Raw genomic sequence first — 27,804 nt, 5'->3', positions numbered from 1 at the left:
TTTTATTAATTATGTGACAGTTTCTTGGCTCTGGGAATCCCCGCACCCCTCCCCACGCCCCTCCTCCCTGGTGGGTTCCTCCACCTTGATGCAGTATTACAGTTCAAATTCAATCAAGATTCCTTCCTTGCAAATGTATACCAAGCATAGAGTTCAGCTACTTATTGTCCAGTTGGGTTGAACAGTTTCTTGGGGAGACCATTTCTGGTCCGAAGTTAGAGCTGGTAGAATATCATCCCAGTCAATTAAGAGTCCCAATATAACATCAACAGCAATTTGCAACATTATGGAATTGACATGGTTTTGAGTAACCAGTATGTTAAAAAAAAAAAAAAAGCAAGTTCTTAACCACCACCTATGATTAGCTCATTGACATTTCAATTTTAGTTTATATACAGGACCGGCTGCTATATACCTTAAAATGGCTATAAGGTACCATTCAGCTCTCTCGTGTCTATTTCATTTTAGTATTTAGCCATTTGTTGTGTTGAAGTATAATTTTGCTGATCTTGGCAGATTTTAGGATAATCTAGACTGGCTTGTAACTCTAACAAGACATCTGTCGACAATTAAGGTGCAGAACATTTTTTTTTTTTTTTTTTTTTGGTGTGCAGGAAAATCCTCAACACCATGGTGAGGAGTGACTAATCTTTGTGTCCCACCCAGCGAGGCATGAGCCAGTCCACGCCAGCTCTTTCCTGTCAGATTCCAAGCTCTACTTTTTGTTGTTTGTCTATTTATTTTAGGTTTTTTTAGTTTGTATGATTGTTTGCTATGAGGGGTTTTCGGAGCGATCCCGATGGTCATTGCGAGGGAGAGTGGGGGTCCAGAGTTGGAGCCAGGCTCGGACCAGAGAAAGCTCTCCTCCCTGGTCCCGAAGGACGTTTATTGTTCTTCTGTTTCTGCGGACCGCTCAGGGCTTCTGGTTGTCTTTCTGATGATGTTGGTTTCTGCACGGTAGTGTTTGGACTTCTTCCATCCCCTGCGGAAGCTCCGGTTGGGAGTGGGTGACCTCAGAGTACTCGGCCTCCGAGGGCATCCAATTCCCTGTGGCCTGCTTGGCAGTTGGGATATAGTCCTTGTTGCTCGTATTAATAGTTTGTGGCGAAGGTCTGGGAGTCTTCATGGTTGGGATCCAAGCTTCCTCCTTACCACCTGCGCCACCCTGGAGTGCCCCCCTGCTCCACGCACATGACCTCCTGTTAAGAGGTTGTCAGGATCGCACCCGATTCCCCCATCATGCATTGGTATGGTAGTTTTACTATTGTTTAGTGCCCCTTTGAGTCTGTTGTCTATGAATTACCAGATTTGATCTTGATAGGCTATATTGTACTTTTTCCTCACTCTTTTTATGGTCCTGAAAGACTTCCCTGCACTCCCGCCCCATTACGGATTAACATAGCATATTGAGGGTATAGTAGGTTTTACAGTTTTTCAATGTAGATCTTAAGTATTCTGACATTAATTGTTGGTTTATAGATTATATCGCATTATCTTATTGCATTGGATACAGGTTGTTAGAGGTTGCACTAATATTACAATATACAGGTACTATCTTCAAAGTTGTCATCTTTTCATCTCAGATTAAGGCAAACATGTGGTATTTAACCTTTTGGGATTGGTTCATTTCTCTTAGCATGATGGATTCCAGTTGGGCCCATTTGACCACAAAGAACTGCATTTCGTTTTTTTTAATAGCTGAGTAGTATTCCATAAAGTAGATGAACCATAGCTTTCTTATCCAGTCTTCTATTGATGAGCATTTTGGTTGCTTCCAGGTTTTTGCTTTTGTAGATTGTGCTGCTATGAACATAGGTGTGCATGTTGGTTTCTTGTGTAGGAGATGTTTTGGATATATTCCTAGGAGTGCTATTGCTGGATCATATGGTATGTTGATTTTCAGTTGTTTGAGTATTCGCCAAGCTGATTTCCATAGAGGCAGTACAAGTCTGCAGTCCCACCAGCAGTGGAGAAGGGTTCCCTTTTCCCCACATCCTCGCCTGTAAGTGTTGGTGGTATTATGTATGTGTGCCATCCTTACTGGAGTTAGGTGGTACCTCATTGTTGTCTTAATTTGGATTTCCCTTATTGCCAGGGAACCTGAGCATTTTTTCATATGCTTGTTTGCCATTTGGGTTTGTTCTTTTGTGAAATGTCTGCCCATTTCCCGTGCCCATTTCTTGAGCAGTTTGTTTGTTCTGGTGTTTTGGTTTCTCTGTAGCTCTTTGTATATTCTGGAGATCAGCCCTCTATCTCCTATGTAGTGTGCAAAGATCTTCTCCCATTCTGTAGGTTGTTTTTTTACTTTGTTGATTGTTTCCCTTGCTGTACGGAAGCTTCTTAGTTTGATGAGGTCCTAATTGTTTATTTTGGTCTCGATTTCTAGTGCTTTTGGAGTCCTTTTTAGGAAGTCAGGGCCTACTCCTAAGTGTTGCAGTGTGTTTCCAACATTTTCTTCCAAAAATTTGAAGGTTTCTGGATGTAGGTTTAGGTCTTTTATCCATTTAGATTTGATCTTAGTGTATGGTGAGAGATGTGGATCTATCTTTTTGTTTCTGCAGGCTATCAACCAGTTGTCCCAACAGCATTTATTGAACAGATCTTCCCATTTGCTTGGATTGTTGTCTGTCTTTTTGTCAAAGATTAATTGACTGTATCTGTGTGGGTTTCCATCTGGTGTTTCTATTCTGTTCCACTGATATTCCTCTCTATGTTTGTGCCAGTACCAGGCTGTTTTGATAACTACTGCCCTATAGTATGTCCATAGATCCAGTACTGTGATTCCCCCTGTTAAGTTCCTGTTGAGGGATATATGTACCAAGAAATGAGTACCCATGTGAGTTTCACAATCATCATGAAAATCACTTGTTTTTCCATAGCTGCTCCTTGTATGCCAATTTCAAAGCCTCTGTAAATGTGTGCGTCTCTCTTTCTTCCCCCAAGGATTCGAATGAAAACTTACCTGTTCATAGGATGGCAACACATGTGTTAAATATCTCAGAGAGCATTTGTATATTAATTAAGCGTATTTCTAATAAATGTGTCAGAAAACATGTTACTCAGTTTGCATCCTGTTTGCAAATAGGAACTATAGGATGAAAGCCTCCAGCTCTTTCTTAATCTAGGCAGCTTCTTATTTTAGCAAATACATGAAAATTTCAGAGTATCTCCACCACCTTCAACATAATTTTAAAATTTACAATTAAAGCAAAAGCGACCATTTGACAGTGTTTGCTTTGTAGTTCAAACTACAAACCTAAAAGAAGCTACAGCCTTCTATTCTTAAGTTTCCTATCTAAAAATTAATTCTCATTTCTGTTGTTCTTTGTAACCTTCTTAAGTGCTATATTTCTTAGACAGTAGAAACAACAGAGAAATCCCAGGACTCCGAAAGAAGTATTTGTGTTGCCAAAGGGCACATTGTAGTTCTGTATCTACAGTGAACCACAGTGCCGGCAATGGGCAATGGTCAATACATTCCCAGTAACCTCCTGAGGAGGAAAGGGTTGGAGCTCAGCTTTCACCCACCTGCATGATCCCAGAGGAGACGCACGCGCCATCCTGTGCTGGAAGGTGTCTCAGGTTTAGTGCCCCACTTGATCTGTTCTCAGATCCCCACGGGCACCACACAGGCAAAAAGAATACAGAACCTCATCTTCAACACATTGAAACTCTATGTTTGACTTGGATCTCACAGACACAACCTTAGCACAGAGTTTTCAGGAGAAATCATGAGCAAAGATTAACATTTGTTTGCGCAAGACTCATGTTTTCAGTGTCCCCAGCTATCTTGCAAGTCGCATCCTGCACGGGAGCATATTCTGTGAACGACATTGAAAAGAAAATTCTCATCAAAGTATGAAATCTTTGTAACATCACTTTTGATAAACTATTATATAATGTTTCCATTGCATGGCTTCTATCACCATGTAAAATTCAGAGAAAGAAGTTTCGGCGTCTCTACACAGTGCACAGTTTACAATGTTATATGCATTGTCAGTTTCATAATAAAATAATCTCCACAAAAAAAAGAAAATAGAGAGAAATGTTTTTCTTACTACTATATTCATTTTTATATAATCAATTATGTAACTTAAAGATATTTTGTGTGAAGAAAATTATAATGAATGACTTTTATACACATTAATGTATGAATTTCACATTTAAAGAGATTTCTTTTCTAATGTGATGCCACATGCTTTACAAGTAATAAATGTACTGCCTCAATAAAGTCCTTCTTGCTTCCTCCTTGAAAAAAAAAAAGAAAATACTACCTTGAACTTAGAAATTTTCCTTCTATACATCATTGACATTATATAATTAGTACATAAAACATTAATGAAGAAGCAATGTGATTTTGAAAATACTAGAAATCCCATTACTATCTATTATAAGCATAATTCTGTGGCTTTTAATCTAACTTTTTTGCTTATTTATATTAACACATGTAGTATAGCTCTAGATCATTATCTATAACTGCTTTACAGTACTGTATAACTCAAATTGTTTATGCATTTCTTTCCTAACAGCCATTCAAATTATTTCTAAGCGTGGACCCTTACAAACCATGTGATAGGATAATTTTTTAAGCTGAAGCAAGAGAATGATGTGGGGAATTATTACAATGTATTTACGTCAGCATTAATTATACAATCAATGCTTTATTAAAAATGTTTTAGAAAGTGAGCATTCAGTAAAAGCATTGTATGTAACTAAATAGTTCTGGCATTTCACTGGAGAAGTAAGCCTCAATGGAAAAAAAGTATCTCTGTCAGCTTTGCTGAGAACCCCCCTTCTGGAGTGGCAAACCATGTAAGGGCTCCACATCTTCCTGCTGTGTTCAGGCCTCCTGCAGGGAAGGCTTTGATCCTCTGGCCTGTGGAATAGTTTTGCTTTCTATTCTCGTCCACCTTGCCCACTGTCTGTCTGTACCCCAGCCCAGAGAAGAGCCGTGTCTTCAATGGCACCTCTTCATGCTCAGTTTTGGTCTGGAATATCGGGAGGTGTGAAATGATAAGCAGGAGCAGTGAAGAAAAAGAAGAAGCTAAAAGGCAAGGTGTTTTCCAGAGTGGAAAATTGACTAGAAGTTTTGCAATGAAGCTCTCAGGAAGGAGAAAGGAGGAGAAAGAGGAGAAAGGGACGGGGGAGAAATCTAGGAGGGTGAACTGAATTATCTTAGTCTAAAATATCCACATTTATGCAAAAACACACAAAATGAGTGCCAATAACTTAAATTGGCACTGATTACTAGAAAAATGAAAAATTTGAAAATGGATGTTGGCAATCATTAGTAATATAAGCACGTTTTTGATTTTACCAGATACTGCAACATTTGTTTCCAGATTGGCTGTACCCGTCTACATTCCCAACAGAAGTGTGAGAATCACCTATTCTACCACATTCTAGCTAACATTTTGATCTTTATTTAATACAGGATTTACCAGTCTGGGTTTAATAGTGTCTCCTTTTTTGTTTGAAGTTTCAATTAAGTGACTAATAGCAGAGTGGTGAGTAGCTTTCCAATGTATCCTTACCAGCTTTTATAATTATTAAAATGAATGTTATGACAAAAGCAGTAGAGTTTTATAGTATCATTTAAAGTATAGTTAAGCAACAGGGAAAGTTAAAATTAGTTCATCAAACCTCACATGAACGTTCTTATGCTTTGTATTTTTTTCAATCAGCTTTTTTTGAGACAAACAAAAGACACATATTAAGAGTATCATTATTCACCTGGTCATGATCTATGTGTATCCTTTCTGCATTGTCATGTGCTACTTGGTTGACATTCCCTGCTGACTATATTCCAAAGTGATCAACATAAAACTAAAGGCACTGTGTGATTTTTGTCTCCTGCTCCCTGAAGTCTGCAATCCGAAAATGTGTATCTGCATTACTAACTCATATGTCATTGAATAAATCTGGCAATTAATATAATGCATATTCAATAACTATGTTAAGTGGTCTATCAATGTAAGTCCAATTATGGAGCTAAATATACCTGAATAAATGCATTTATGACTTTAAAATCTGACCAACTTGGAATTTTATAATCAAATATGCCTAGGGCTTTTCACTTGCTTTGTTTTAAATATATTTTTATTTTGAATTTTGAATTATGTGGTACAGTTTGATAGAGGCTGGGATTGCCCCCCAAATTCCCATCCCCGACAGATTACCCCATTTTGCTACAATGGTGTAGTACTTCGTAAGGAATCATAATTCTATCAGTCTCTTATTTAAGTGTGCCCTGACATTGTTGGTACAGACAATGTCAGACAGTCCAGCATTCCATTGTGTACACATGTCCAACAGTTTCATTGGGAATCCATCTTTCGTCTATAAGCAGAGATGCATGTTCCATTATACCCCCACATCTGTATATGATAGACCCCGATATTGCATCACTATATGTTTCCATAATTGAGAAGCCATGAAACAAGGTCAACAAATGGTATGAGTTAGAATAGTCACAACAACAACAACAACAACAACATCAACAACAAATTACAGCACCATGAAAAAATGCGCCATTGAGTGACAAAAAGGAAACACAAAAGTATCTTGGGAAAAATGATGCCACCATGCAATCCATGAGGCAGTGATGAATTCGACAAGAGAAAAGAAATTATTTGGAATAAACAAAACTGAAATAAAAAACATCAAAACACATGGGATACAGCCAAAAACAAACAACAAACAAACAAACAAAAACAGTATGGATTGGATTATTGAAGTTACACTTTCCATGCTGCTTTCCTTATATAAGAGAGAACATATAGTATTTGTTCTTTTGTGATTGAATCACTTGTTTTTAATTCTTACATTATTATCCAAACTCCTTGATTTCCTGGTTGAGGTGCATCAGCTTCCTAAGCAAAATGCGTGAAACAAATTTTCCATCTAATGTAATAACTGTACTAATGTTCATTACACCACTCATCTGTCAGATTCTACTATCAACTTTCAAAGTCTGTAACTGGGGGTGGACTTCTAGTTAAGAAGGGGGCACCCTACGTAACATATCTGCATGCCAGTATTTGAATCCCAGTTCTGCTCCTGACTCAACTTTTTGTTAATGTACCCTGGGAAGCAAGGGCTAGAATGGTTTAGCTAAGTTCCTACCACTCACATGGGAGATATGAAATGAATTCCCACTGTCGGTCTACTGGTTACTGCCCTGGCCTAGGCCCAGCTAGTGCAAGCATGTGGTGAGTGAGTCTTCTGTCTGTTTCTGTCTCTCAAATAATGCATTAAATAAAGAAGAGATTTTTTAAATCTAGTAATCGTATTATTTTACATTCCTATGCATGCCTTATCCATTATTGTTAGCCTTGCCCTAATAGTCCCATGACCAGCTGTGTTCCTCTCAGCTTATGTTCATCCTGTCTCTAACTACCCTGCCCTCCGTCTGCCTGAATTCTGCTAATAACTTGCACCTTGCTATAGCTGGTAGTTCCCTGACAGAGCCAAGTGAGCCAAGTCTCCTGTGGTTCCTTGTATTCCTCATCATTAGCACCCTGATTCCAGCTACCTCTGATGACATGTTACAGATAGGTGATGTGACGTACTGCAAAATGTTTCAGAGTGAAGAGCAAGTATGACGAAAGAGAATGCATATCTTTGGTTTCATTGCACACAAGCACATTTCATCCATCTTGTTTCAAAAGGAAAACCAAAGGTCTAGCAAATGAGTTTTAGTCAAATAAAGGAATAAAGATATAAAATTGCTACATGGGAGTCGTTCAGATAATTCTTATTTCTTCAGGAAAGCAATGTTCAAAGGAAGTCTGAACAAATTTAAATGAATTTCTGAACTATAAAGCATGCATTATTTTGGATGTAATTTCTTAGGAAGAATCATGAGACCAGAGAATTATTGTATTCATTTGCCTAAAATGTTGCACCACATTTAAATTATGAATTTTTGAGTGACTTCTGAAAATAGTAATTATTGCATCTGAGATTGCACTCTCAGATTGTATCTGAGTTAATTATCACATATTTCCTGAAGTTTTATGCATTATTGTAAGTTGAAATTAACTCAAGATGATTCTAGTACAAGTGTAGGTGGGTGAAGCTTAGAAACAAGGAAAATATTTGCAGTAAGTTAAATAGATTCAGGTTTTAAAGTACTAGGATGGTCTACGGCCATACTGCCCTGAACATGCCCGATCTCGTCTGATCTCGGAAACTAAGCAGGGTCGGGCCTGGTTAGTACTTAGATGGGAGTAAAGTACTAGGATGATACCTGTGTTTTGCTATGCCCTAGGATGGATACCAAGTGTTACCCAAATCATATGATATTTAAAAGGAAAAAAAATCATTTTTTAAGTCCTTAGTCCAAAAATCTGGCATAAGGTAAATGAAATCTTAAAGATTTGAACTGAAACAACTAGAGTGCTCTTTGCAGGAGGGGAAAAATGTACTTATAATTGTAGTTATAGATGTATGGTTGTATTTGAGGAGAATGAGCCTAATGATTGCCTAGGGAGTCATTTGGAGGAGACAAAGGGCAGGGCAACCCAGATTCTGCTTCTCCTTCCTCAAGTCTGGTCATAACACACGAACTACTTGGTGTGCAGTTACGGGTGAGTGCGGAACTAATATTCCACATAGTAAGTACTGTAGTAGTAAATCTTAAGTAGTAGTAAGTAATAAATATTCATAGAATTGTGAAGACCCAATTTAAATTGCATTTGGGAGGAAAGTAAGTGGAGTTTTTAGGTTCTGTGGAGCGGCTGGGTAGTACCAGGGAGTTCTATGAAGACACATTGAGGACTTGGCAAACACACCTAAAATTCTGATTTACCGGGCAAGCTTAATAGCATTTTAAATGATAATATGGGGGAAAGGAATAATCAGAAGTTTTGCTAGGAATATATAAAGTTAGTTGAAAGTGAAGAAAATCCTGCAGTTGTCACCAGTATGAAATTATAGGTAAGCTATGCTGTTCAAAAGAAATATGAGGTTGAGTAGGTTCGGGTTGGAATTAACAACAACAACATAAAAAGAGTTGTGAAAAATGTAAATCCTTGTGGAATTTCCCCCAGAAGGGTGCTCACCTGCTTGAGATGAAATAGGAACTGAGACTGCAAAATAAGAACAACAGAAAGGTAAGAGGACAAAAATGACCTGAAAAAAGAATGAAAATTAATGACCAGATGTGACGTCAAGAAACCAGGGAAGTGTAGTTGTATCACTTAAGATGGTAACAGAGAACCTGAATCATCTAGTTTGAAACAATAAGGCGATTTACTGGTGCACATAATTGGAATTCCAGAGGTAGAGTGGCCTCAGGAATACTTGATACAGATCTTCATTAAGAAACCAGTTTTCTTTGTTTTCTTTGCTATCCATGGTTTGGGATTTACCTGGTGTCTGTTTCTTGTCTGGTGATAGAATGACCAGTAGTAGGAATCGATGCTTTGCGATCCCTCATTTATATCTTACCCAAGAGACAATTTGGATAGGTAGGCTCTTCTAGAAGGAAGAACGAACTTTAGATTTCCCACCAAAGTGTTCCTTTTGTCCCCCTCGCACAGATTTGGTTATCTATGTAATGGTTCCTTTTACAGTCTTTAATATATACAAGGGTTAGACCTCATATGTCTTGAGCTGAGAATGGAGTTAGCTTTCCTGAGAACAGGAGGTGAATAATCAACCAAAAATCAAATGTCTTTTAGGTGAAGAATGTGGAAAATGAAAAGTGTATAATCAGGAAACAAGGACCACTACGAAACTATTTGGTAGCCCTGGAAGGAGGAAGATTAAGAAGTATTAACTTGTACTAATACTGCAAATGAATCAAAGCAAAAATTAGAGGAAAAAAATCCGGTTAAATGGATAATTGGAGCAAGGAAGCCTAGAGGCACTCAGTGGACCCCAACTGCACTGGCTACTAACTGGGTTCTAATGATGATCTGATACAAAAATTTAGGTCACCTACCAACTCCGAGTTCCCACTCATCAAGAGTGAGAAAGCAGATTTTTTTTTTTTGAGTTGATAGCTATCAGAAACATTCTGAATAAGAGAATGTGATTTATATTTTAGAGGTCTATGTGATTTGAGTGTTATACCCCACTGAGGGTTCATCGAGTTAATTCTTTGGGGGATGAAAATAGGATATTTTCACTTTTTATTTAATTGCTTAGTTTTACACTTAAGTTCATACTTGCAGAAAATTCATGTGAACATTTGATTTCTGGTAAAGCATTTTAAAAAGCACAGTTCCTGACACATGTTAGGCATTCTTCAAGTGGTATTAATTATTCTGTCCTTCCCATTTAGGATGAAAGGTATAGATAATATGTCAATCAACTATGAAAGTCTTTATACTGAAACCATAGTTTTATATTTATCAGAGAAGTGGTTCTAAAACACAGTGAAACTGTATCATAGAATACTAGCAATATTGAGCAGTGCAGTAAAATTTAGCTAGCCAGTTTTGACTAGATGGATCAATTGAAAATATTGGAAATTTACTTATATATTCAATAAACTGAGCACTTGGTATGTTCTGGCTCTGCAGAATCAGCAGTGAAAAACTCCCTGCTGTCATGTCATACACATTCTAGAAGGAAAGATAAGTAACAAAAATTAATACATATCATGTCAAAATTCATTATCTCAAAGAAAAAAGTATAATGGGATAGTAAGCAATTATTGGGTGTAGGTGTCATTGTTTTATGTAGGGAGAGAAGGGAATGAATCTGTATAGTCAGTGTTTTAGCAAAAATAGATTCTCTCTCTCTCTCTCTCTCTCTCTCTCTCACGCACACACACACACACACACACACACACACATCTAGCCACAGAGCTGGGCTATGGGAATTGCCTTCCAGGAATACGGCACAGCAATGGAGAGGTCCTAACCCAGAAGCACATTGGACAAGTTTTAAGGTGAGCAAAACAGGAAGAAAGATGCAACGGAGTAGATTAGGACTCCTGGAATAAGGCAGAGGGCAGGTCACCTAAGAGTTGAGACAAGGGAGCGTTAGTATCTCAAGGAAGGAAGGAAAACCTTGGGCACCATTTGGAATTTGGTCCTCGTAAGTATTGGATATTGCTAAGAAGGATGGGAACATTTTAGAGGATTTAAAGCAGAGATATAATTCCATTGAGGTGATGATTGTTCCCAGCCCAGCTGGGAGAATTGTCCATTCTAGGGAAGCTGTGACATGGAAGGACAAAGTTGAAACAAGATAATGTTGTTTTCATTAGGTAGATGATCAAGCAAATCTACCTTCCCAGGAGGTTTGTTTCAAATCTTGAAATTCTTTTTTAGTAGTATGGATTTTTTTTAACATATTATGAACTTAGCAAAGTAAACTCCCAATAAACTGTGTTTGTTCCCAGGGACTTTTGAAGTATCCTGAAATAGGTAGTTCAGCTTAACAGTTTTTCAAATTTGTGATGATGCAAAAACACAGTTATGAAACTATTGCTCTTCACCTTCAGTGCAGTAGTCAGTAAATTACATGAGATAGTCAACACTTTATTGTAAAATAGATTTTGCATTAGAGTATCTGCCCAACTACAGACTGATGCTGTGTAAGTATTATGGGTATGTTTAAGTTAGATTAAGATAAGCAATGATATTCAATAGATGCATTTTCAGTTTATGATGGTTATGTCAGAATGGAACATTTATTAAATAGCACTGACTGATCTTGTTTAATAGATCATGTTGCCTTAAAATCAACAAACACTGTAGAAATAGCACAATTGCCTCTCATTAAAATTCCTCCAGCAATGTTATTCTTTTATTTGGCAAATTTTGCTTTAGAACAAATGGAATATAAAACTCATGCTCCCTCTTCAGCACAGACAACATACACAGGCTAATGCTCTATGACATTTTACTGTAAAGAAAGGATTGCAGTGTCAGTACTTTTGTGAAGTGTTTAAGAACTGTTCAAGACTTAAATGCAGAATATTGTGTGTCCCCTTTAAATGGTCATGGCTGGAAAGCACCTAAATTTATGCAATATTTAAAACTCATTTGGGCAGTGAAATTCATGGGACAGTGATCTCAAAGCTGCTCTTATCCTGCGTTTTACAGGCTAAACAGCAGCTTATTTCAGAATTTTATGGGCTGCCATCTGTATTTCCCAGGTATGCAATACAGAATGATTTTATTTTGAGAAACAACTGAAAAAAATTGCACATGATACTAACAGACTATTCAGTGTGCTTAAAATTTTACCAAGACAGTCTTAGTGAGGACCCACTTTATGGCATCTGCACCATAAATATTTGCACATCACTCATCATTTCCTAAGGGAACTCATCAAATCAATCCATTGAATTCTCTGCAGTCACACAAGGGAAAAGGGCAGCTCTGTAATTGAACCCCAGCATATGTATGCATTGTCATCCCTCCTGTTGCCCCACCAGTGTTACAGCAAATTAAAAGATCCCCAAGGCGCAGCCTGCCTTCCAGCTGCCAGCCCCTGCTAGACACGAGGGAGCCAGAAGGCACCAGGTGGAGCAGTTTTGAATTGCAGCGAACACACAGTGCAGAGAGATTGGCCATAACTTCCCAATTGAATATTTATACCAGCCTCATTTCTCATCTTGCTCTTTGGCACAGATCAGAGTGCTGGGCTTCTGCTAGTTTGGAGGGTGTTGCATTGTGTTGGATCTGCTCCGTGAACTATCACACCAGCTGAGAAATAGGCCACCAGTCCCTATCATTAAGACGGCTGTTGACTTTCCTTTTTCATTAAGATGATCATATTATAGTGTCCTAGAATGGGTCAGTGCAGAAGTTCCGTGACCTGTTCAGACACTGATGTTACATGAATTACGCAGCCACAAATATTGCTTTCTGAGGAGGTAAGCATGTATTACAGGCCACACAATACTGTTGTGTATGTGTGTGTGTGTGTGTGTGTGCGCGTGCATTTTTTTCTGTTTCTCGGGGGTTTAATTTCTGTTTACTAAAGTCAGGCACTTATCACAGGGCCCTCTCATCACATTTCACATTCTGATCCCCCATGGCAGGTGCTAACTTCCTTGCACTCAAAGTGAATGGGTTGAGTAACCTCATAAAGATACAGAATGTGTTGGCAGAAACAGGAACGGAGTACAGGACCCTGGTCTGTGAAAGAGTCCTGATGCTATTAGTGAGCTGAGCAAACCCAGGAAGATATGTGGAAAAACATCCACACAAATTCATTCACTTTTTCAAGGTAGCAGATCACAGACTTAAATTTATACTCCAAATTCCCATACCACATAAGCTAATGAGGCATATTTCTTATGTATGTTTTATGATCAGTTGTGTCTAAAACTATTTCTGCAATGCATTCTTCACATGACAAAATAAACTACAGGAAAAAGAATTTGTGAACTACTTGTTTTGAAATGAATTTTTTTGATGATTAGACATTAATAATAGGTGCCCAGCATAAGTTCTCTAATCTGAAACATACCAAAATAGTAGTAGGAGCAAGGAAGAAAAATAGATTCATTACATGAAGACCACATGGAATTCAACAACATTGTCCCCAAAGCTTTTGATGTATCTATCAGGAGAAAGCAGAAAAATAGACCAAATGATTGTACTAGCATTCACTAATCACCATTTACTAAGAGGTGATATAAAGCTTCAGTTTTACTTCTAGTGCCCTCTTAGAACATGTACTTGGCAATGGCCTACTCATAATGTTTGTTATGAGAGCGTTAGACATGATAAGAAAGTTCCTACTTGGCGTGGCACTGGGAAAGCATACATTGAACAGAAGAAATAAAATCTAACAGGACAGGCGAAGAGATGGATTCTGTGAAACAGGGTGGCATTTTGGAAGAACCCACGAACAATTGTTCCCTTCAATTCCATAGACAAACTGCATGCATAGTAACTAAGAGGAAATAGAGCTCTAAAGCATCACTTGGAGCAAAAATGTAGAGATTTTGTGCTCAACATGAATTAAGACTGTAAAGTGTCCAAAAACAGAATGACTGCACTCTTCAGAGTATACATTTAGAAAGTCTAAAATGTGAGTTTCAAAGTATTTGCCATATGTTTCACCATAACTATGAGATCCACGGTTTAAGAAGACCATCGGAATTTCCTGAGAAGAGAATACTGGAGGTTGAAGTAGTTGAAATGCTTTAAATGCACCAAAGGAGCTAAAGAGGCCCGAACTTGGACTAGGGCTCTTAGTCAAGTGTTTGATAGACCGTTTAATGAATGAACGTTTATACTTTACCTGTGTCAATGGATGAATTTTCTTCTACAATTGAAATTCCAGGGAAGACATACATAAGGAGCTTCATATTTGTATAGGTTAACTGAGAGCAAAATAAATTGCCTTCTTATTTTCTTGCTAGAACATTATCAGTCTAACCAGTCATTTAGTGTCGGAGTTGTTGGAATGGTTGCAGTAATAGCTAACATTTATTAAGCATTTACAGTATACCCAGTTCTGCATTTATTATGTGTGTGATCTTATTTAGTTCACATAGTAGCCCTCCACTATATATCGTTACCTCCAATTACAATCTGAAATTGCCATGACTGATAAATAATACAGAATGAGTTTAAAACTGAGGTTTGCATTGACAGAACATGTTCTTTTTCGTGAGCATGTGTTTTTATTGTTTACATACTTAAATAATGCATATCATGAGTATTGGAAAGATATAATTACTGTATCACACATAAATTCATAGATACTAGAAGTCATACTGAGCCCAGGCAGACTGTAAGTTTTAATAACAAGTCAAGTTCAGATGAATTGTTAATAACTGCAAGTAATGGTACAGAGAGTATCCAAACAAGTAAACTTTGGGAATCACTATACTAGCTAATTCAGTAATCGATTGCTTATTTGGTTAGCCACTTGTTTTTGGCAAATTAACTTTTTTTTTTCTTTTTTTAGAGCCATGCCTTGATTTATCTTTTTCAAAGAATCATTGTGCCTAGATATTTGATACAAAATACAGAATAGCGTCTATCTTTGCGGATGAGCGTGGCAATGCATTGTGAGCTTTTTGGACGACATTTTATTCCAATGTTTTATTGTAAAAATTTTCAAACAGCAGAAAATCTCAACAAATTGTCCAATGAATATCCATACCCTCCACCCTAGTTCTGACAATAAACATGGTGTTATCTGCATTTGTCATGTATCTGTCCATCTGGCCATCTGTCGTATTCTTCATCAGTCTAGTTGATGTTTTTGGATGTACTTCAAAGTAAATTGCAGACATTGGTGCACTTCACCCTTGAACCCCTCAGCACGCAAATCATTAGAGTTTAATATCTATTTATGGCTCTTTTTTCTCTTTTATCATTTGGGTATATTTATTATTTTCATAATAGTTGTTTTATTGCATTTATTTTATGACATTGTTTCATAGGCTCTGAGGTTTCCCCAACCCCTCCCCGTACCCTCCCACCCCCATGGTGGATTACTCCACCTTGTTGCAGTATTACAGTTCAGATCCAGTCTTGTTTTTCATTGCAAGCATGTACCATGCATAGAGTCCAGCATCTTATTGGCCAGATCAATTCAACAGTTTCTTGGGGAGACCATCTCTGGTCGAAAAGCAGAGCTGGCAGAAAATCTCGTTCCGACCAATTAAAAGCCATAACATAACATCAATAACAGTTTACAACATTATGGGGTTAATTGACATTGTATTGAGTGACCAATATGTTAGAAAATGCAAGTTCTTAACCACATCCTGTGACTTCTTCATTGACATTTCAATTTTAGTTTAGATATCTTAAAATGACTATTGGATACTATTCAGCTGTCTCGTGTCTATTTTCATTTTTGTATTTAGCTGTTTATTGTATTGAAGCATAATTTTTACTGGACTTGGCAGATTTTAGGATAGTCCAAACTGGCTTATAACTTTAACAAGGCATATGTCAACAGTTGAGGCACAGAACAGTTTCAGGAGGGGTGTGCAGAGAAATCTTCAATACCCCAGTTAGGAGTAACTTATTTTCGTGTCCTACCTCGTAAAGTATATGTGAGTCCCCATTGACCATTTCCTGTCTGGTCGTAAGCTTTCCTTGTTGTTCTCTGTCTATCTATTCTAATTTTTTGTTGTTGTTTATTTGTTTTATTTTATTTTGTTTTTTTTTGGGGGGGGGTCCGGGGTGACCCTGATAGTCATTGCAGGAGAGGGTGGGGATCCAAAGTTGGAACTAAGCAAGGACCGGAGAAAGCTCCTCTCCCTAGTCCTAAAGGGAGTTTACTGTTCTATTTCTGCAGACCGCTCAGGGCTCCTGGACAGCATATGTTCTTAACACAGCTTTCAGCTTACAGCATGATATGGTAGTTTTCATTGTAGTATGGTGAATGTTCTTTCAGAGGCTGAAAAGTAATCATGTATTTTTAAACTTGTCAATACTTTATTCTTGTTACTTCAGTGTTCTAGTATTCAGATATTTTCACTTGTTTATTCTGTAAAATGCTTGACTTTTACTCATAGATTTTTTTTTTCTTAAAAAAGAGCTGATAAAGTTCTTGGTATAATTGACAACATTAAATGTTTTAATTGTGGTCTGATGGGCTTTACCCACTACTTGCTAGTGGAAAATAATTTCCTGCTTCATCAACTGTGGTTTGTAACTGATCTGAAAGAAACTTGAGTCTTATACTATTCAAGTAATACTTGGATACTCTATTGAGTTTTTGTTTACTTCTTTGTTTTCCAGTGGTGGAGGACTTTGGAAAGCCAAAATTTAGAGCAATGTTTTTGTTATCTTGGAATATTTACTCACATTTCTTGAAGGTGTGAGAAATGGACATTTTATCTGAAAGATATATTTGGTGCAGAGTGAAGAAAGGGTTAGATTTGCAGATCTTAAGTCTAGAGCTGTAAGCCCTGGAAAGGCAGGACTGTAAAAGTGGCCAGAGAACAGTGTGTCCATGGCTTTATTTGCTGTTGCTCCAGAGCCTGAGGTCACCCTGGCAGATGGGTCACTTGCACTGCAAGCATTCATGCTGGCCTCAGGGACAAGTGTGAGATCACAGGCAAACAGGAAGAATAACCTCCCTCGTTTGTGCCCAGCCCACCTTTTCTAAACTTTTTTAAAGATCTTTATTTACCTCTGAAAAAGATTTTTGAGTTCAGACTGTGGGGAAATGAATTGGGGAGGACCTCTTCATGGACTTGTCCACTACCTGATCAGTAATAGAGACACTGTGGTGCAGACAGAGAAGCCTTATCACATAGCCTTACTGCCAGTGAAGTGCTGGACTCAGGACTAGGGTTGTAACAAGGACTTCTTGGATGCAAACCTGAAAATATGTTGGCTTCAGATGATCTGGCATTGTTGCCTGGCAAGGCCCATACTTGTCCAAGAAAAAGGGGAACTGGTGTTCAGTAGTGACATACCCCAATGTTTTGCAGCTGATCAGCCACAGTGCTCTTTGCATTCCTCCTCTCCCGCGCCCACCCCGTGACAGTGTGTTTCTGTGCCTATGTAGTCTGCTCTCCTCTGACCTCTGCTGTTCTTCCCACTCCACTCCCACACTCCCATAGCCTCTCTCCCTGGCTCTCTGTCCTTTACTCTAACATAAGGTGCACACACGCGCGCACACACAAATATATACATACCCTTTCCCTCGTTTGCATGCTGTCAAATTGTACATTCAAACAGGTATGAAGTCCTCCACTAATGTTTACCTGAGTGAACGAATAACCATTTGCCTCCCTGTCATAACTCTTCCTGTTGTTTTACCAGGAGACTGAAAAATGTCTTAAGATGCTTTGTACTCCTAGAACTGTCCTAGAATAAAGTAAATGCTTGAGCAGTGTTTTGCTAATTAGATTGCATGTGACTTCAAGTATCTCGTCATTTCATGTACAGTTTTTTCTAATCTTGTTGCACTAGTCATTCACCAGTGCCCACTTAGCACACTGCACTATTCTAGGAGTAAGGAAAACAAGCAATAAAGAAAATAAAAACAATCCATGTCCTAATGGAGTCTTACATTGTAATTATATGAATAGAAACTGACACTGTTCTTCCTTTATTTCCGTTTATAGAGAATCGAGATTTGTATTATATAGGAAAGGGAATCAAGAACAAAGCAAATACTTAAACTTTTCGTTAACATTCATTCAGATGGGAAAAAATGAAAATTTATTTACTTGATAGATCTGAAAATATGACAAGTTGCTGTCTATGCAGAGAGGGAAATCTGGCATGGAAGAGGTGTCTGATAGTCTGTGATGCTTTTGCATTTCTTGGGTCATAAGCAACTGATGGAGTCAGTCTATAAATAAACAGAGCCATGACTCATTACTGGGTCCTCTGCAGGGTGAATCATGGTTTTGGAATTAGAGTAGATTCTAAAAAGTACATAAATGTAAGTCTTATTCTTCACTTTGGTTTAAGAAGATTAGTTCAGTTAAAAATAAATGCCAAGTATATCATAGAAAAATTGCAGAAAAGAACCAAGAAAATATTGCATGTGGTTTGCATGTGTTTTGTGATTCTTTCCTTGTGTGTGTGGTTTTGTGTTTATAGGTAAGTTCATTTATTTCTGTATTTTCCAGAAAGATGGACATGGACCTGATATTATGGTGTAAGGACCACTAAAAAGGGGATGAAACAGACAGTTGGAAAAAAATAGAGGATCACCTTTAAATAGCATAGTTTGGCAAGGATATTTTTGGCTGCTATGAATTTTAGTAGTTTTTGAAAACTGTTTACAATATTTTGTTGCTGTGATATGTACCCAGGTTGTGGTTTCAGCAAAAATGCAACTTAAACATGAAGTACGGACAATGTGTGATAGAAAGAACCTGGATGAGGGTGGCACCAAGGCATAGTAGGCTCAGCTTCCACCTGCAAAATGCCACTTTCTCATATGAGTGCTGGTTCATGACCCAGTTGCTCTGTTTCCAATTCAGCTCCCTGCTTATGGCCTGGGAAGGTAGCAGAGGATGATTCAAGTCCTTTGGCCCCTGCAATCACATGGGAGCCCCCAGAGGAAGCTTTTGATTTTTGGTTTCCGATCAGCCAGTTCATGTTCCGACTGGTCCTTTCTGATCCAAACTCCCTACTTATGATCTGGAAAAACAGCAAATGATGGTACAAGTCCCCAAGGCCCTGCGTACATGTGGGAGACTCAGAGGAGGCTGCTGGCTCCCTGTTTCAGATTAGCACAGTTTTGGCCATTGCAGCAATTTGGGGAGTGAACCAACAGATGTTAGACCTTCTCTATGTATCCCCTTCTGTCTCTGTAAACAAATTGACTTTTCAAATTAAAATAAATCTCTTAGAAATTTTTATTTTGGGATGGAAAGTTTTCACTGGTATGATGCTTCTGGGAATACCTGCAATACATATCTGGTTGCCTTGGGTTCAAGTTTAATCTTCATTTTCAAGTCCAAGTCCAACTCCAGCTCCCTGTTAATGTGAGCTTATGGATGTGCTAGCATGCACTCCTGAATATGCATTAGAAGATGCTGGTGCATGTACTTAGGTCCGCGCCACCAACATGGAAAGCCTTGTCCCGTCTGTTGTGGCTGTTTGGAATAGAACCAGGAGAACAATATTCTCTCTCTCTGTCTCCTTTCCTCTCTCCCTCCCTCCCTTGCTTGAATTTCTGTTTCTCACTGCCTGCTACCGAAATTTATAGTGTTTTTAGAAGTTCTATTTTATTTGCATCATCTATCGTTTCCACTATTTCTGTAATGTAGTTACTATTTAGCAACTTTGGATTGGATTGTGGACTTCACATTGTTTAGGGCTTGAGGATTCTTTCTTCTGTTAAAATGTGTATCATGTTCTGTTCAAATCAGCTTGGTGTTTTTTGAGACTTTGTCGGGCAACTCTGAGTTACACTGCACTTAAGGAAAACTTTAGACTTATATCGGCTAGAACTAATTGACTACTAGCATCATTCAGATCTTGTGTAACTTGTCAGAATTTTTAAGCTTCCAGTTTCCTTCTTAACTTCGTAGAATGTAAGAGATTTCTTCACACAGGTCTCCATCATGAGATTATCCATATTATAACTTCTTCCCACCTCAACCTTTTCAAACTCCTTTCTCTGTCTCATCAACTCTGTAAGATAGCTATTCTTGGCTTACGTGAAAGCCTAGTTTTTGATGCCTCTCAGCAGAATTCTGCATCAATAATTGCAGAGCTATCATGGAGGGTTCCCCAAGACCACCTTCAGTTTTTAATCATTTGCCAGAAAGATTTCCAGAACTCAGAAAAGCAGCTGGATTTGAGATTACAATTGATTAGAGAGAAAGGATAAAAATTAATATGTCAGAGGAAAAATACAGACCGGAGGCCAGGAGAAAGAAGGCATCGGTTGCCTGTTGTCTTCTGCCAGGGTAGCTGTCCAAAGAGCAGGCATTTCTTCCAGCAATAACATGTGACAATATGTTCAAAAGAGTGCCAGCCAAGAAGCTCACCCCAGCCTTGGTGTCCAGGTGTCTTTTGGGGGTCAGTTACATAAGAATATCTTGACCATCCACATGGCTGACCTTGACTACTGACTTCAGTACCAGTACTGTGTGGCTCAAAATCCCCCACCCAGAATCATATTGTTAGTATCCACTACTGGCTTGGACCAAGGCTCCAGATAAACAAAGACACTCTTATGAGGCAAGATATCCCAGGGCCTTGGAGGTTATCTCCCAGGAACAGGCCAAAGGACATACCTGTCTTTGGAATGTTCAAGAATTAGACAACATACCTTTTGTTGTCCAAGGCCTAATTGCACATTATTTTTCCCTTGGGGACCAAACCCTGTGTCATAATAACAGTTGTTTCCAATATTTTTTTCCTGAGTTTCAGTTGTTGCATAGGAAGAATCAATGGCCAATTATTTGAGTTACTGTGTCAACACCGGGATTTTGATCTATTAAAATATAATCTGTTTTATTCTTACCTATTCCTTTCTGCACCTGCATGGTTTTTTTTTTATTTCTTTTTCTCATTATTTTATAACACAGTTTAATAGGCACTGGGTACTCCCCTCCACCTGCCCATGTTCCCTCCTTTCCACTTTGTTCTCCCCTCCATTCTTACAATAGGTGTCTTTCATGTACCCGCAGAAGTCCCTCATACTGCCACTGAGGTGTCTCCCAACGATGTAGATGATTATCTGCTGTTTTGCTCTGAGTTCATTCTTGTGCTGCATGCACGGGGGACATACTTCTCGCTGTTTCTAGCTATGAACATACTTAATTCCACTGCATTTCCATTATACATTCCCTTAGGTTCAGTCCTCCATGGGTTGAAAGAAAAAAAATTGAATCTTCATCTCTATGGTTCTGTCAAACTTGTAACAAAGGCATCGATGTGATGCTAGGGTGGCGTAAAAGAGTGTCCAATGTCTTCCTGTAGAAATAAATGCCAGCATGTAATCCCTGTGGTTCTAATGGGAGTACAATAAGTACTAAATCATCATTACCCACGGGTGGTAGTAATAATGATAATTAAAAGGGCATTAAACAATCTCACATGTTCACAAACAGTTGATCACTCATGAATTATTGCTTAATAGGTTATATCTCAATATCTCAAGATCTTATTACAGTTAGTACAAATAACTAGGAAGTGCAGCAAGATAAAATTCACAGTACGATTTTTAGATTTTTAGATTTCTACACTTGCATTTTAAAATATATTTCATGGTGTGGATAAGATTCAACAAAATGTTGAATAAGTAAAGGTGGCCCATAAATAGATATTATAGACATATTTGAGGAGCTTATTATTTTTATTTGGTAAGTGGGTTCCAAAGTAATTTTAAACCTGCCAATTTTGATGACTGTTTATTTGCTTGCTCGCTTCTTTAACATGAAGGGTGCTATAGAAGTTCAAAGATAAATGAAAAGTATTTTTGCTTTGCCAGAACCAAATGATGATAAATTAGAACAAAGCTCAAAGTGTTGCAGAAGAATGCCTAAGTAAAAATTTGACAATAATGTGATAGTGTAACCAAAACAAATATTTTCCGAGAAAACATTTCTTAGCTATTTCAAAATTTACTAAGATGATTTATAGGAATTATTATTATGTGTGAACGAGAATATATCGGCTAAAAGTGTGATGGGAGAATCACAGAACATTTGAAAAATAGCAGAAAATTTGTGGTACAGGAAGTGGTCCGAGTGATTGCTTGAATGTGAATCATAAGATGTGGAGTGTGGATGATCCCTGTAAGGGGCTGGGACCTGAGTTATGACAACCGCACCAAAAAAGATCGGGATACAGGGGATGCAAGGCGAGTGAAGCAATGCACACTTTATTGAACTCAACAGCGCAGGTCAATAACAGGTCACCTACGCAACCAGGCAAAGCCCCTCTAAAAATACTAAACAAGGAAATGAGGTAACAGTTACCATAGTGTCAACGTGATAAGCATGCTTTTTAGGAACAGATTCTGACAATCAAACTAATTAACTGAGGAAGGGGATATGTTTGGCCACAAAGCAGCTGATGAGGAAGGAGGCACAGGGAGGCTCTGCTCATCCCTAGCCATACTTGGCCAGCGAGGGAGCCAGAGTCCCACAGAGAAAGTCTGCTCCCTGCCAGCAGCCTCAGCAGAACCCCAAGCTGGATCATGAGTTCTGGGGCTCTTGGCCATTTTACGCACTGGTTCAGGGGATGCACTGATGTACTTTTTCTTACTCAATAAGCTCTTGTAATGCCATAGAACTGATCATCTCTGAAAAAATGAAACAGGAGGCAAACTTTAGAACTTTGACAAATTAGTTATGATTTTATTATTATCCCCCAGTGTTTATCTTCTCCTTCAGTAAAGCTTTCTCTTAGTTTCAGAATTTGACTGTGATGTGGTTAGCTCTGGTTTTACTTTTAATTTCCTTTAATTTGATCTACATTTTATTTGTGATGTATTGGTGGATGTTTTTCCTCAGATTAAGAAAGATTCTGAGCATTACTTATTTTGGTATTATCTACAGGTCACTCTGCTACTCTCTGAGAAGATTGCATGGATTATGTAGATTCAATATTTCCCCATCATTTTTTTTGTCTCCATGCTACAATTTGGCTTATTTTTATTGGTCATTGTTGTTTAGTGATCTTTTCTTTTGTCATGTCCAATCTTCTGTTAGTTCCACTCAAGAAAATTACATATGAAATGTATCTTAGTCTTTATTCTAGAAATTTTATCTCATCATTCTTAAAAGCTTTCAATTTTTTCCATGTTCTGTATACAAGGGGGCTTCTGCATGTTAATGGAAGTGTGCATTATTTTAATTTCATTTTCCACAAACTTTTTGAATTCCTGTTTTTGAACTTTTTTGTTTTTTAAAATATTTATTTTTCATTGGCAAGGAAGATTGACAGAGGAAAGGGGAGACAGAAAGATCTTCCATCTGCTGGTTCAATTCTCAGATGACTGCAGTGACCAGAGTCGGGCCAATCAGAAACCAGGAGTCAGGAGCCAGGAGCTTCTTCCTGGTTTCCCATGCAGGTGCAGGGTCCCAAGGTTTTGGGCCATTGTTCACTGTTTTCCCAGGCCATAAGCAGGGAGCTGGGTGGGAAGTGGAGTAGCCAGCACACAAACTGACACCCATGTGGGATGCCAGTGGAGACTTAGCCAATTCATCCATTGCACCGTCTTCTGACCTTTTTGTTCTACAAGTTCCCATCTTACATACTTACATCTCTCTCTCTTTCTCTCTCTTTGTATATATATATATAGACTGTTTTGTGTACATATACATGCATGCACATTCGTATATGTACTGTTTAGAGGCATATACTATGTATGTGATTTTTCTTTATAATTTTTAATAAATGCACATTAGTTTTTAAATCCTTGTTTATCAATTTCCAAAGCTGGATCACTTTTATTATGTTTTGTCCCCACTGAGTCACATTCTCCTATTTCATGGTATTTCAAAATATTTGTAATACTCTTAGTGTTATGGTTATGCATGTAATGATGACTTTTTTTAAACAATGGATAGCATATGATCCCACAGTCCCTGAGGATTATACTACCTAGTGGCATGGTAATAGGCTTAGATTAAGTACACTCTGTCAGCTTCACTCAACAGTGAAACCTCCCAATAATACATCTCTTAGACCCATCCCCATTGGTAACAGCACAAGACTGTATCGTTAGAGACTGACGCATATTAGTACTGTTTTATTTCCCCTCTGAGGAGTTTAAGTCATTTTTTCTGTCAGTTAAATCAAGAGTCTGGTCCTTGAGTTCATTCCTAGAGTTGAGTTGAACTGTGAATCCCCTGATTCCCAGGGTCCTCAGCAAGCACTGTTTTGATAATCCTTGCTTAACTGAAGAGCCATTGATATGCATCTGATATTTTTAGTTCCTGTTTTTATTCGGCACTTGTCAAATGCCTTGTACATGCAAATGCTGATTTTATTCATCAGTTCTGGTTGATTGGGTTGTTTAAATGAATTTCTCATAATTTAAAAAAATAAGCAGCTTTGTCACCAGTGAATCAGGTTTTTTGTTTGTTTTTGTTTTTGTTTTTGTTTTTGCTTCTAAACCTCACCTTGTATATTGACTTTTGCCTGAACTGGCTATAATTGCCAGTAAAATGTCAATAAGAAAAGCAGAGCTGTTTGCCATGGTTCTGAAAGAATTCAACATTTCAACATTAAATCTGATAGAAGCTATAGATTTTTCAGGATTGTTTTTATCAGATGGAAGGAAAATATTTGCCAAGAATATTTTTCATCAAGAATGGATGATAGATGTTGGCACATACTTTTTCGTACCCACAGAAATAATATTCTGTTAATATATTGAATTACATTGATTTCTAAATGTCAGGTTAGTTTTACATTTCTAACATAAACCATACACTGTCATGATGTATTTTTCTTTTTATTCATAGATTTGATCTGAGAATATTTTGTTAGATTTTTTTCCACATATGTTTATAAGAAATAATGATTCATAATTTTCTTTTTGAAATTATCTTTGTCAGTTTTTGGATCAGGGTAATTCTATCCTCCTACCAGGGAATGAAAGCGTTTCCTCTGTTTTTTCCCCTGAACTTGTAAAAGATTGTCATTACTTTTCATTAATGTAGTCATGTGATCCTGCACTTTTCTTTTATGAAAAATGTTTAGTTATACATTCCAATTTAGTTTTTAGAATTTTTCTAGATTTTCTGCTACTATTAGGTCAAATTTTAAAAATTTATCATTCATTCATTTCATCTGTTGAATTTGTTCGCATATGTTTGTTCATGGTATTCTGTTACGATCATCTTAATATCATTATTAATTTAAATTATAAATTTAGATTATCTTCTAAATTTATTAAATTGACTATATTGTCCATGGATTTTCCTTTTTCAGTGAGTTCTGCTGTTTATTGTTCTGTTCTACTTAATCTTCTCTAAATTACTTTTCTCTTTCTAGATGCTTGAGGTGGAAAATTGGATCAAAGATTTTTTTTTTAAAGATTTATTTATTTTTATTACAAAGTCAGATATACAGAGAGAGGAGGAGAGACAGAGAAGAAGATCTTCCATCCGATGATTCACTCCCCAAGTGAGCCGCAACGGGCCGGTGCACGCCAATCTGAAGCCGAGAACCAGGAACCTCTTCTGGGTCTCCCATGCGGGTGCAGGGTCCCAAAGCTTTGGGCCGTCCTCGACTGCTTTCCCAGGCCACAAGCAGGGAGCTGGATGGGAAGTGGAGCTGCCGGGATTAGAACCGGCGCCCCTATGGGATCCCGGGGCGTTCAAGGCGAGGACTTTATCCGCTAGGCCACGCCGCCAGGCCCAGGATCAAAGATTTTTTAAAATACATTTTTATTTTGAATTTTGAATTATGTGGTACAATTTTGTATAGGCTGGAAAGATTTTAAACTCTTCTGTTGTAATATAGCTACTTGGACATATTAAGTTCTTTGTAAATGATATCTGATTTATAGGTCACAACTTTTGACATGATGTGTTTTCTTTGTTATTTCATACTAAATATTATTTATATATAATTGTGATTTCTATGAGTATTTAGAAATGTAATGTTTACTTTTCAAATGCTGAAAATTATATATTATATATGATTTAGGTATTAGTTACTTTTACATAATTATCTTTGCTTTCTAAATCATTCACTACAGTCATATTACATTTGTGTTATATTTCAGTTTAAAATGTACCAGTTTATTATCTAGCATATAATCCTTTTGGTAACTTTTGGTGACAGTGCACTTGAAAATGCTATTTAGTCTGTAAGCAAGTCTGATAATTTTTAGCTATTAAACACTAATGATAATGGTATGCAAATTTATTTCTCACATGTCTTTTTATTCCATTTTTATTTATTGGTTGTTATGTAAAGCATGTTATAAAAGCTTCAACCATGATCATGAACTTTCCTGCTTTATTTTTTATTCCTGTCAGATTTACTTTATGTGTTTAAATTTATACATGCAAACTTGGTTTTACCATATATTCATAATTTTCTGTTTTTGTTCTTTTCAAAATTACATATGTATCTATTTATTTATCTACTGATTTATTTATTTGAAAGGATGCAAGAGAGAGATTGGTCTGACATTACTGGCTTACTCCCCCACATCCTGCAAATCTAGGGCAGGAGAAGCTGCCAACCAAGATCTGAGTGTATGATTCCTCCTTGGGTGACAGAGATCCAGATACTTGAGCCATCAACTTTCCCCAAGGGTGTGCATGTGAACATTCGAAGTCACACTGTAATAGCTGCTGTGCCACACATCTGCCCCTAACTTCTCTCTTTCTACGTTGCAATTAAGCTTCATCTTGAGGCCTGTTTTATGTGCTGTTAGCGTAGTGTGAACGTCTCTCTTGTGTTGATAATTCACAATGCTTGCAATTTTCCAGGCTTTCCCCTCAGTTTATGCAGGCTCCCTCTCCCGAAAAGCAGACATGGATGGAGACTGAGTACAGCAGAATATGTGAGCTGTGCTGTCAGTTTCAATACCTGCTGAAGATGGGGAGATGACTTAAAGCAGAGTTCACCCAGGACACATTGATGCACAGCCATTGCTGCAGAGGTCTCAACGGATCTCTTTGGGGAGCCCTAGACTAGATTGACTCGTGGGGCAAGGAGGTGATGTCTTTATTCTCCTGCATCCATAAATTAGTAGATAAGACCAGCTTCCAGAAAGAGTGTGGTCTTTGGCAGAGTGGCTATTTTTGGTTGAGAGTAAATCCTGGAAAGAAATTCAGGGAAGAGCTGACATTAGTAACCATCCTGGTGATGTTAGGAATGAGTTCTTCAGTCCTAGAGCTGGAGGACTGGCATGCTCTGTACTGTCAACGTGCTTCTATTGTAGACCCCTAAAATTGGATGTTGTGTGTGGAATCCAGTCTTCTTTGCTTTTCATTGGAATGCTGAGCCCTTTGATATTTAGTGCAGTTATCATTACTGTTAGGTCTAATTCAGTGTCTCAATATGAGTTTTCTTTTTTTCAATCTATATTCTTTCTTTATGTCTTCCACATTTCTTACAAGTTATTCAGTTTGATCAGTGTGTAGTTCAGTTTCTTTTCCCTTGGATTTGTGTTATATCCTATTGGGATTTTTTAAATAAAAAAAGATAGTAAGGGTTATCTTATGCATCTTAAACTTATCCATTATTCAAGTTTAACCAGACACAATGTACTGAAACAAATTTTGAGAAGTGTAACTTCATCCCATCATCTTGCCATGCTGTTGCTGTCACTTTACCATGTTTCAATGGATTTGTTTCTTGCCTCGGTATACTCTTTTCTTTTATATTTACATGTATAGGTGTGTAAGTTATTCTTCCTTGCTTCCTATAGATGTGCTTTTATCGGGTATCCTTTCTGTCAGCT

At 37.7% G+C, this 27,804-nt stretch overlaps 1 protein-coding gene and 1 long non-coding RNA gene across 5 annotated transcripts in view; one reads left to right on the top strand and one right to left on the bottom strand.

Annotated features, from left to right (window-relative positions):
• LOC131482060 (uncharacterized) overlaps positions 1 to 27,804 on the bottom strand; it is a 149,483-nt gene that overhangs the window by 24,903 nt on the left and 96,776 nt on the right. The gene's annotated exons all lie outside the window — the stretch shown is intronic.
• The window catches only part of EYA4 (EYA transcriptional coactivator and phosphatase 4), a 279,788-nt gene that overhangs the window by 184,455 nt on the left and 67,529 nt on the right, over positions 1 to 27,804 (top strand). The window lies entirely within an intron of this gene.

Source organism: Ochotona princeps, chromosome 1, assembly GCF_030435755.1.
Source record: "Ochotona princeps isolate mOchPri1 chromosome 1, mOchPri1.hap1, whole genome shotgun sequence".
Taxonomy (NCBI): Eukaryota; Metazoa; Chordata; class Mammalia; order Lagomorpha; family Ochotonidae; genus Ochotona; species Ochotona princeps.
The sequence above is the reverse complement of the archived record's forward strand: the minus strand, read 5'-3'. Positions and strand labels throughout refer to the sequence as shown.